The sequence below is a fragment of the Actinia tenebrosa genome, unplaced genomic scaffold (genome assembly GCF_029948245.1).
Source record: "Actinia tenebrosa isolate PJP-AT-01 unplaced genomic scaffold, QUT_ActTen_1.0 PGA_scaffold17__23_contigs__length_9995812, whole genome shotgun sequence".
In the NCBI taxonomy this organism is placed as follows: domain Eukaryota; kingdom Metazoa; phylum Cnidaria; class Anthozoa; order Actiniaria; family Actiniidae; genus Actinia; species Actinia tenebrosa.
Window position 1 is genome coordinate 1,838,535 of NW_028292577.1, and position 10,960 is coordinate 1,849,494.

Sequence of the window (10,960 nt, forward strand, 5' to 3'; positions counted from 1 at the left end):
GTCAATAAATAAAAAAGAATGGCATATCGAGAGCTTTTCAAAAGATCTATCGTTGCTGATCTGATAAAATTTGAGCCAACGGAGCATCCAAGTTGGAGGAATGAAGACACGGCCTCTACAAGCAGAATGATTCAAGAAATAATCCAAAATCAAACGCGATGGCTGAATGAGTTTGAGCTTCGTCTCGATGACGCGAAAAAAAGAGAAATTAAGGAAAGATTGATGAGGAAATACTACGAAATCAATACGGATCCCCTTAGAGACGATTCTACTGAGGAAATTACTCGAAAGCAACAGGAAATGCAAAATTTTGGAGATGCTATTTCGTTGCTTGGGATGACGGAAGTGGACGAAGAAAACGAAAGTGACAACAGGATGCTGGATTTCCAAGAATCTTGTTCTGGTCTTTTGGAAGAGTCACTACTGCGAGAAGCGAACAAGATACTCATGAAGGGCGTTACAAAGCCGAATCGCACGAAACCGGGTCAATACAGCGACAAAATGAAAGTAATGACGTACACTGGGAAAACCTATCAATATCAAAACCCAGAAAACATGGAAAACGCCGTCCTAGTATTTGTGGACCGATATAATTCACTCATAACGGCGTCTCTTGCTGAGAGTGACGTAGAAGATAAGTTTAAGAGCATTTTCAACACCGCTGCTTGGCTGGTAGTGGAGTTCCTTCACTTGCATCCATTTTCTGATGGAAACGGTAGGCTCTGTAGAATATTGAGTAACTATGTTGTATCAACATTGCAATTTCCATTCCCAACGCCTATCTATCACATCTACGAGAATAATGGGGACCAAAACGACGAAAACATCCCGAAAAACGTGCCTTGTAGAGATGACTACCTAAGGGCTTTTGTGACATCACGGATGGAGTTGGAACCGACCCACCCACGTGACATGGCTGCCATGATTATTGAAAGTCACTGGAGAAGCTGGGAAGAATTTATGAATGAAGTCAGAAATGAACTAGCTAGATAATTTGATTTGATTTGATTTGCTTGTTCCCTTGAGGGCAGAGACATCACAAAAACTTTCACCAATACAGTGCTGTGGCCCCTGTAGTGTTAGCACGGGCACCGAAGATGGTCGTCACCAGCGTCTTCAGTGGGTCTTTTACCGGTCTGCCTTCTAAAGGGCTATATAGTGAAGACATACGGAGAAGAAAAAGTTGCCTCGTCTCCAAGGGTTACCGTACCAGCCAGAACGAGTTGTCTCCCCCCCTCGTTGTCTCACTTAACCGAGCTAGACCCAGGGTAACTCGGGGAAGGGGCTGTCTTGGGACCCCGGTACAACTCATTGAAGTACGTTTTGTCAAGATTTATTAACCAACCTTACATTCTCTACTTTCACATCCCCATAATCCTTTGCGTCTTTGGGGGGTAACCAGAGGGTAAAAACCCACTTATTTTGCTGAAGGCTGATCAGACAATGTTGAAAATACCTTGTTTGGTATCCCAACGATAAAATGAAGAAGTAAAAAACAGAAAAAGATAGAAGCTTGAAGACGTTTAAGGTAAATCTTAAACATTTTTTCGTAAGTCAATACATTTTCTGTAAGACCAAAACTCTTGATGATTCTAAATGATGATTCTAAATTCTAAATCAATTTACCCTTGCTTCGAGTGTTCACTCATACAACACAAGATTCGCATCATCAGGAAATTTCTATATTAAAAAATCTCAACTTGAAGTGCAAAAAAATTCATTTTCAAGATTTGGAGCTAGGTTATGGAATAAGATACCGAGCGATTTGCGTGAATCAAAAAAGAAGAAGTTTAAGTTAATATTACGTAAAAAACTATCTGATTTTCTCCTAAGAGAAGATAGCTATGTTGACACTTCCACTATTGTAGACAGACTAGGTTATACTTTGAACGTCTCAGACTGAGTCTTTATATAATGCGGCTATTTATGTAATGTTTAATAAACGAGCAGGAGTGTTTTATCGGGTATAAAACACGAGGCGTAGCCGAGTGGTTTTAGACCCGATAAAACACGATCTGCGAGTAATTTTTAGAAAACTCATTAATAATTCATGAAGAAAACACAATAGAAATCATGACCATGAAGGTGATTTTATATCTGATAAAGATTCGTCTTCATTTGCATAAACTTTAACTTGGATTTTCTCTATCAAACTTGGTTCATTTCGTAAAAAAATCGGTACACAATGAGAACAAACATCATAAGTTTTCTAAGCCGTTCAATAAACTCGCAGATCGTGTTTTATCGGGTCTAAAACCACTCGGCTACGCCTCGTGTTTTATACCCGATAAAACACTCCTGCTCGTTTATTAAACAGTACTTATTTCTTGATCTTCAATCATTGGTTAGTATTCTTTTTCCTTTTTCTCTTTTTTCCCTTTTCGTTTCTTTATTGTAATTAAACTGTTAGCTTTTCATTTATTTATCTTCATATTTATTTGTAAATCTTCAAATTTTTATTTAATGTAATATATCGCCTCCCGCCTAGATTAGTTTAGTGCTATTTGCGGGAGGGTGATAATTTGTGTAAATATAGACATTCTTTTATAAAATAAACTTGAACTTGAACTTGATCTGTACACGCAAAAATAACTTGGAATAAACTGATAATCAGTATTGTACAGATAAAAGCAGGTATAGTATAAATTCAATTAAGAAACCTTTCGATTTGGGACAGTTTTTTGATTGGTTACTCACCAAAAACGCAAGGCAATATGGGGATGTGAAAGTCGAGAATTTTTATCTTAGTAGATCTACTACATACATGTATATGTACAGTAAATCAGTACGACTTTTTTATATATAGTGGGTTTTTTTAATTGTAGTAATCAATTCGATCATTTCTCACTAAAAACATTATTCCCCAAGGATAATCCTTCAAATAGGCAAAGTTTCATACTGGAAGTCAAGCACAAAACATTGCGAAGACCCTTTCTCCCTTTCTTTCGTCGAGAGAAAGTTTCACGAAAAGTAAAACTTCTGTAATGGAGCTGGACCTCGTCGAAACCACGGGTCTCCACCAATGTTATGGGACGACTGCTCTCGGTATGTGCTTCGGGATCTTTATTCTACTTTCTGTTCTCTCTGTGTTCTCCGTGTGTTTAACTAATTACATGAGCTTTATTCATAATAATTATATGACAGATGTCATTCTACAATCAATATGATAATATCGTTGAATCATGATTGGCTAAAGGAATAAGTAAATTCCTGAGTGTGATATCTTAATAAGGAGTAATACGAGTAAAAATCTTAGAATTAAACATAGCTTAAACTAAAGTTAATATATGAATATATTGTAAATGTATAGAAAAGGCTACGAGGAATATTTCTATCATAAGATTCAAAAGAATAGTGCTAAAATAGCTAAGCAAAGGGGTAAAAAGTGTGTAGGGTGTAACCAGAGGTGCACATGCTAAAGGGAGGAGATTTAATTGTGAATTCAATGCATACCATTATCTAAACTTGTGCGTGATGGTAGACTTACTGAAATCTTATATCGATATTTTTATATCGATAAGAAACAGTAATTAGAAAACTGATGTCTAGCTTAGTCTGTAAAAACATTAATTTTCTCTTTCATAACACTTCTTTCTGCTCGTGCAACCGAAACTTGTGTCGCGAACAGTTTCAAAACGGAATTGCGGAATGTACTGACACCCCCGTGAAACTTGTCTCGCAACGTAACGCTGTTGTACACAAGCTTCAGCTAAAAGTTTCCGAACGTCTGTAACAGAGCCTTGAAACGCATTTTAGAAAACTGGAAAAATTATTTGTTTTTTGATTCATGAAAACAGAAATCTCAAATCGCTTGCGATTTCTGATTTTTGATCACCGGAATTTAATTAACCAGATTGATTGCTAAACATCCTGATTGTCATCGTCACCGTGGTCATCATCTTTCTGGGAACCAAATCCAATCGGCCGGATCTTCATATCTGCTTGTTTGGCTGAGTAATTGTATCCCTTCCAGGTATACCAGTTGATCCCATCAGCAAATGATTGATGAATGCCATACAAGTATTGTCCATTAAGATTGGTCTGCTTGAAAAAATTAATCAAATTAATTGGAAAAAATGAAACAATTTACGATCAAAGCACTTATCTTAGGTATGACCACTGATATTTCATTGAGAGTTGACTTGGATCAGCGCAGATTTGTTTGTTTGTTTGTTTGTTCGTTGTTGTTGTTGTTTTTTTTGTTTTTTTTTTGTTTTGTTTTGTTTTGTAAAATATATTCAGCACTCGCGTAAGGAGGGGGGAGGGGGAGGGGGAGGGGAACGGGGTGCACGTGTCCCCCCAAAAACATTTGCTCTCGGCTTCAGAATTTATTTAGTTCGTGCGGGATTCCTGTGGATTTGGCGGGAAAGTGATACATTGCCCCCATCCCCCCTATAATCGAGACCTTGCTCGCCCCTGATAGAGTAAAAACCCGCGTATAAGAACCTAAAATTTAAGAACCTGTTAGGCTAAAATTTCATTTTTAAGCACCCTTCACATAAGAACCATTTTAGGCTAAAATCCTAAAATAGGTTCTTATTTAAAATAAAAAAAATTGAATCAATCTTTTCAAAAATATATTTATAACGCAGTCTGTACACAATAATGCTATAAACACTATAACTGTACATGGTTACTGTAAAGAACATTTCCTCATTGAATAAAAAAATCCAACTTAAAATGAAACTGAGATGAACCTTTGATCTTATGAAATCACAGTACATGAATTCAATATAGAATACGCTGTAATTGGACATTAAAGACCAGACTACAGTATTCAAAAATACTACTTTATTTCTTGAGCAAAAGTTAAGAACTTAATTAAGAACCTAGTTAGCCTAATTTAACACTAAATACCATTTATATAAGAACCTGTTTAGGCTAACTTGAAAAAACCTAGGTTCTTATAAGCGGGTTTTTACTGTATTCAGGATTTAATTAGTTTGGCTTACCAGTAACACTACTACAGAACTCACCCTGTGGCACCTATTGTACCACCATGCGCCCTTGAACATGACAGCACAGTTATGTTTCGTCTGTTTGTCGTTATCAGAATCAAATGTCGTGAAAAAAGAGGAATTCTGGAAATAGAAAGAGTCGCCTGCTCCACCTGTTATAAAATAAATAAAAGAAAATAAAACTAGGATATAAAAATGAAAATAGATTTCTCGTCAGTACTAGTACAAAAATAGCAAATAATGGCGAAAGAAAATGTGGAAGATTGAAAATTAAAAATGCCGAAACATGTGAACTATAAACAATGAAGGGTATAAACTATGAAAACTATTTAATAGCTCAAATTAAAAATGCCTAAGTATCTTCAATCTCCTGCAAAATAAATTGTGCCACCTGCTCATTATCGAAAGGACCAACCCCCCCCCCCTCCCCCCGTTCCCTCGAAGCAATATTTTTCGCGCATGCTTTGTACCAGTCAATTGCTTTGTAGGCTAGAAAGGCTTTATAGACCAACTTTGCTGGGGGAGGGGGGGGGGGGGAGGGGGGAGGGTGGGATAAAGTTAGTGGTATATTATTATTGCAGAAGCCTTACCGCCTTGGAAGTTTCCCAAACTTAGACAATATTTTTCCAATTCCGACTCGACCCTAAAGGCGTTATACGCCGCGTATGCTCCTATCCCGTCAACGTCTTTGAGGTCCACCCTTATCTCGTTAGGCAATCTGTTTGTCAAGATATGTATCGCATCTAGTCCAAGCCAGTATTCTCCATTCTTATTCCCAAAGCCTTGCTTATAATCTTTCCATCCACGGTAGAAATCAACTGATCCATCAAGCCTTCTCTGTATCACGGTTCAGCCTCCCCCGTCCGTTACTTGATCACAGTAGACTTGGACGTTGTAGCCTGGGACTGGGGTGATTTCGTATACGCCATTTTCGTTCTTCCCTGTACTCTTGAGACTTGCGCACGAAGTTTTGTCTGAAAGGGAAAACAGCTTTAATGTACGGAGTAATATTTTCAGCGGTCTTGTCACTACTGTGAATATATATGAGAACCGATTACAGTGCAACTAATATAACCGGGGCCAATGATTGTTGCAACATGACGTGATGGCAGTCATGACAGGAGGCAGGAACAATTGATTCTGGTCTAATCTAATTTATATTAGAAAGGATTAAGTTTCCCAGAGGGAAAAGACTCTATTGTTATACCCCCTGTCATGGCTGCCATCACGTGATGGTGCAAAGCCTCTATTGTATTTATATTTATATCGTATTGTGTCTATGTGCAGAACTGAATATAGGTTGCTATCAATAGACGTCACTTCCGGTAATAGCTCTTTTTTGATGGCTTGTAGAATCCTGGAGGTTGTTTTGATCTCTTGTTTTCTGGTTTGATGTCGTGAAAATAGTCAAATACAATAGTTTGAGGACTTATTTTGATATGTTTTGACTCAGTCAACCGCTTGTTTGCCCCCCAGTCAACCGCTTGTTTGCCCCCCAGCCAACTCCAAAAAGTCACGTGATTGATAGTAAACAATTCAACTACCTTAGCTCGCCTTCAATATTTTTATAAGTTTTCACTCTCAAAAGGACTTGATAGTTAAATCGATAATGGTTACCATGCTTAATGATTGTTAATCAGTAAAAAGAGAAACTTACCAATGCACTTGAAACTATCCAATGAGTATAAATCACGCTCACAAGTCAGATTGCTGTGGCAAGGATTGGATACACAAGGGTTCTGAACACACGGAATATCACTAATTACGTTTAAGTTTATTCACTCACATAATACAAAAATTATACGATAGAAATGTTACAGATATTACGAATAGAGGATATTACCAAAAATGATGCAGTCAATTCAAAAAAACGTTGTCGTCGACCGACTCAAGCCTACGCGACTGGACCGAAATGGATATGGGTAAAAACCACTGAAGCGGTTAAATATTCGATCTGAATTAATTGTTCCCGCTAGTAATAAGATAATAATGGCGAGAAACAATCCATCAAATGAATGTCTTCAGGTTTAGGGAAAGAAAAACAAAGTAGTTATGATTCAGTTCACAATTTCGAAAATATGAAGGCATTAAAAAAACGTCTCCTTCAACACTTCCCGCTCGCCTACGACGGTTCGTGCTCTAAACCAGGCATAACTAGTCAGATAAAATTATACAATTATGGAGTCAACTCGGCTTCAATGATTGCTACCCATATTCCTTTCGATCCAGTCGCGTAGGCTTGAGTTGGTTGACGCCAACATTTTTTGAATTGACTGTATAAAAGTTCGATTCAACAAGCACCCGGGATATTACTAGATTATTGTCTACCATAGATTTCTACCATACTGTTACTACAAAAATCCCTTGCAAGCGTTTTCTTATTTATCAATACTGCAGTTTCGAATCTTTCGAAATTGTTGATATATACTTTTTGTTGAAAACCCCCAAAATTCAATTCAATGCGTCGAGAAATTCCATGTAGTAATAAGTCAGCATTTTATTCATTCGTTTTTATCAACCTACCTTTATCGCGCAGTACTCGGCACCTGCTAGAGATTTGACGTCACTAGGGTGTCCCACGTGATCCGTATTACTTAACTCACACACCCGTTTATCTTCTTTAATCTGGGCGAGATTATAAGAAATACATTTTTGTTTATAGCACCGGTGTTTACAGTTCTGTAGAGCATTATCAACGCGCATGTCAATCTTCTTAAACACGTGACCTGCTAGGTGTTTGTCTGTTTCGCAGGGTAAAAACTCTATCTGTTTACACCTGCCTTCGCCTGTAAAAATATTCATTTGCTTTTAGTAAAGATCAGTGGAATATCAAAGTGTTTGTATTGTTGAAGTTGTGTATTAAGAGAGAATTCTTTTCGTATTCAAGCGGTGAGCGCCAAAAACTATTTTCTTGAAGAAAGGCTGTTGTACAAGGTTAAAATCTTGTTATTCAGAAAGTTTAACTTGTTTGGAAGTACATGGAGATGACCGATGAAAGTGGAATCAAAGTGTTAACCCAAAGCAAAAATTTTATTCGAAAATGAGGTTTAGGCCTTCATTTGCTTATTTCCCATATATTTTCTATAAAAAAAAGCCTGACAAAGCTACATTCTAACACAAATGCAACAAAACATCTTTGTACAATTGAAAATACCGCTTCAAACAAGCATTTCATCATAGTACATCAGTTTCTATCTGTTAAAAAAAGGTTTTGAGTGTTAACCCAAAACGAAAATTGGGATCAAAACTCATACGAAGGTCTAGTTTTGGCGCTTTTTGCCATTATTGCTCGTTAATTAAAATTTCCTCTTAATACTTTACTGATTGGTATTTGTTAGTATTTGACACTCAAATGAGGCTATACTGAGTAATGAGTCTGTAATTAAGGAACACAGCGGTATACCTATATTTGCTAAATGTTCTCGGTCAATCAGAGGCGAGAGATCAAGAGTGTGTGAAGTGTGTTATAATAATGTATGATGTGTTAGAATGAACGCAATCAGAATGAGATTGGGATTCATTTCCGCGTGTTTCTGACCGCCAATTTAAGGTCAATTTTTTGAAACAAAACAGTAACAGAATAGATACTAAGTAAGAAGGAAATTATAAAAAGTAGAGCAATTTTGAGGTAACTCTCGAGCGAAGATTAGCCTGAAACTGGGACTGACCAGGCTTAGAGTTTTTTTTTTGTTTTTTGTTTTTTGTCATTCGGATTCACTTTTTGTACCAAAAATGACATAAACGACACTATCTCTGCGTTCAAGGCTGATAAACAAAGCTGCAGGACACAGTGATCACGTGATCACGTAACGTATGTCTATCAGTATATCTCAGTTGGTAGCTTCATGTTCTCAGAGACTCATGTAGATACATGGTTATTCCCCAGGTACCCCAGTACCCTGTGACCCTGTCGTATTCACCTGTATCATTACGTCTGATTAATTAAAGCTGGTTTTCAGTAAAGATGGAAACATACGCGGAGGCATACATAAGAAGTTTTTTTGTTCCAGTGAAAATAGAAAAACACAGATGTAATTAAAGCAGAACATTGACGGAAGGTGACTAATAAAAGGAACGTAAGGTTTCCTTTCTCTTATGCCACCGCGTCTCCGCTAACATGCAGAAGCCACTAGGTCAAGTTATTTTTGTTAGCCAATCAGAATTTGAAATTCCTGCATAATATTGTTATTTTTTGTGCTTCTGTCGCAATTATTTTCACGTTAAACATAACGATCTTCTGCTTCGCTTCTTGAGATTTCTCTTCTTTACTTCTCTTCCTCTTTTTTATCTTTCTCCCTCTTCATTCTCTTTCACTTCTCATTTCTTGTTCTTATTGTTCTTCTTCCCTTTATTGATCTTTTCGAATTTTCAGTTCTTCTGTATGTTGCATTCTTAGCTTTCGCGCTCAACATTGAACTTAAAACCACTAATATGCACATATCTTAAGGTTTTAAAACTTTTTCTTTCCACAAAGAGTAATAACATAAAAATACATGTACAAATAACACAATTTAAAAGAATTTTATATTAGAAGAAGGGAGTGGAGGTTATATTATACAATAAAACATTTCCACAGAAAAACTATTACTAAGACGTTAGACAACTAGCTCCACTCAATCTTTTTGTAATTTCACGTATTTCTTGTAACCTTAACATGATTAGAAGTGTTTGGAAGAAGATTCTTGAACTTACCAAACAAGCTTAAGAATAGAAAAAAAACCGCTTACCTCTTACGATGCTGGCTGCAAAGAGAGGAATCAGTACAAATAAACCAGACGATATTTCCATTCTTATCCTTTGTAGTACTTGGTCGTTCTGAGCACATTCCACGTTTAGTGCTGAACCAGAATACTTTATACTGAGTTCAAGCTATATTATATAGAGCGTTTTCACGTGACGTGTACCAATATTAGCAGGTTAATTTTAGCCTGCGTTAGGCCGGTATAATTTGCCAGCTAATTTTCTATCCTCTGGGAATTGAATTCTATTCTTATGCAAATCCAAACTCCTGAGAATTGGAAACCTATTGTTAGGTCCTTCAAATTGAGCTGCATTCTGACGTGCTGCGACTAGGGGTCCATTAATTTCTAATTAAGAACTCTCGACATAATATTCAAAACTATTGGTATCATATTTGGACTTATAAATTTCATGATATTCCTAAGGAAGTCTTAAAACTTTTCTAGCGGTGTTTGGAAAATATTGCTAGCGTGCACGCACTAAACCCGTGAATAATAAATAACTTATTTGGGTTTTTCCCGTAATACGGGCTGATATTTTACTCATTACTCGTATTTTTCCTCGTCCCTACGGGACTCGGAAAAATACATTCGCAACTCGTAAAATATCAGCCCGTATTACGGGAAAAAACCCAAATAAGATATAAGTACTAATTAGTACTATTTCATACAGAATCCTTTGTTTGATTATCACTATTTAGTACTAAAAAATGGTATTTGTTTCACGGGTTTAGTGTGAGCACTCTAATGAATATAATATGAGAGTTAAATTCGGACTTCGGCTCTGTGCGGATTGACTTGTTAATTATTTTGACTTAATCTCGCGCTAAAAATGTGAATATTAAATTATTAATAACAATAACAATAATAAGAATATTCAAGTAAATTTGAAATTGGGAGTAGATTTGCAAAACTTCGGTTTTCCCATCTTAGACCACGTGTCATTCTCTTGAAAATACATTTCTATATCGTTCGAATCCCCCCCCCCCCCCCCCCTACCTTCCGTCGTTTTGATAACTGCAATTGTTACGTTTGAGTTGTATCCATATTCATGTGTCTTCTCATGTACAACCGTTAAACAAACAAAAAATACTCTAGGGAATTACAGGTGGTCTGAAATGGGGAAACAATACGCCTTAAAATGGACCTCTATTAGGTTTTTTTTAAAAAAAAAGCGATATATGAGTTTGTTTTTAGGTTTAGGAAGGAAAGAAAATCAAACGTTCTGGTTTCAGCAGATGAAACGCCGCTCTGGTATTAGCG

The 10,960-nt window shown here is 36.7% G+C and overlaps 1 pseudogene across 1 annotated transcript; it reads right to left on the reverse strand.

Annotated features, from left to right (window-relative positions):
* Positions 1 to 4,826: 4,826 nt before the first annotated feature.
* On the reverse strand, positions 4,827 to 7,809 carry LOC116299526 (microfibril-associated glycoprotein 4-like; annotated as a pseudogene). The gene is made up of 4 exons (XR_016120065.1): positions 7,482 to 7,809; positions 6,616 to 6,697; positions 5,549 to 5,932; positions 4,827 to 5,110 (listed from the first exon to the last, which is right to left on the reverse strand). The product of XR_016120065.1 is annotated as a microfibril-associated glycoprotein 4-like (transcript).
* Between the last annotated feature and the right edge of the window lie 3,151 nt (positions 7,810 to 10,960).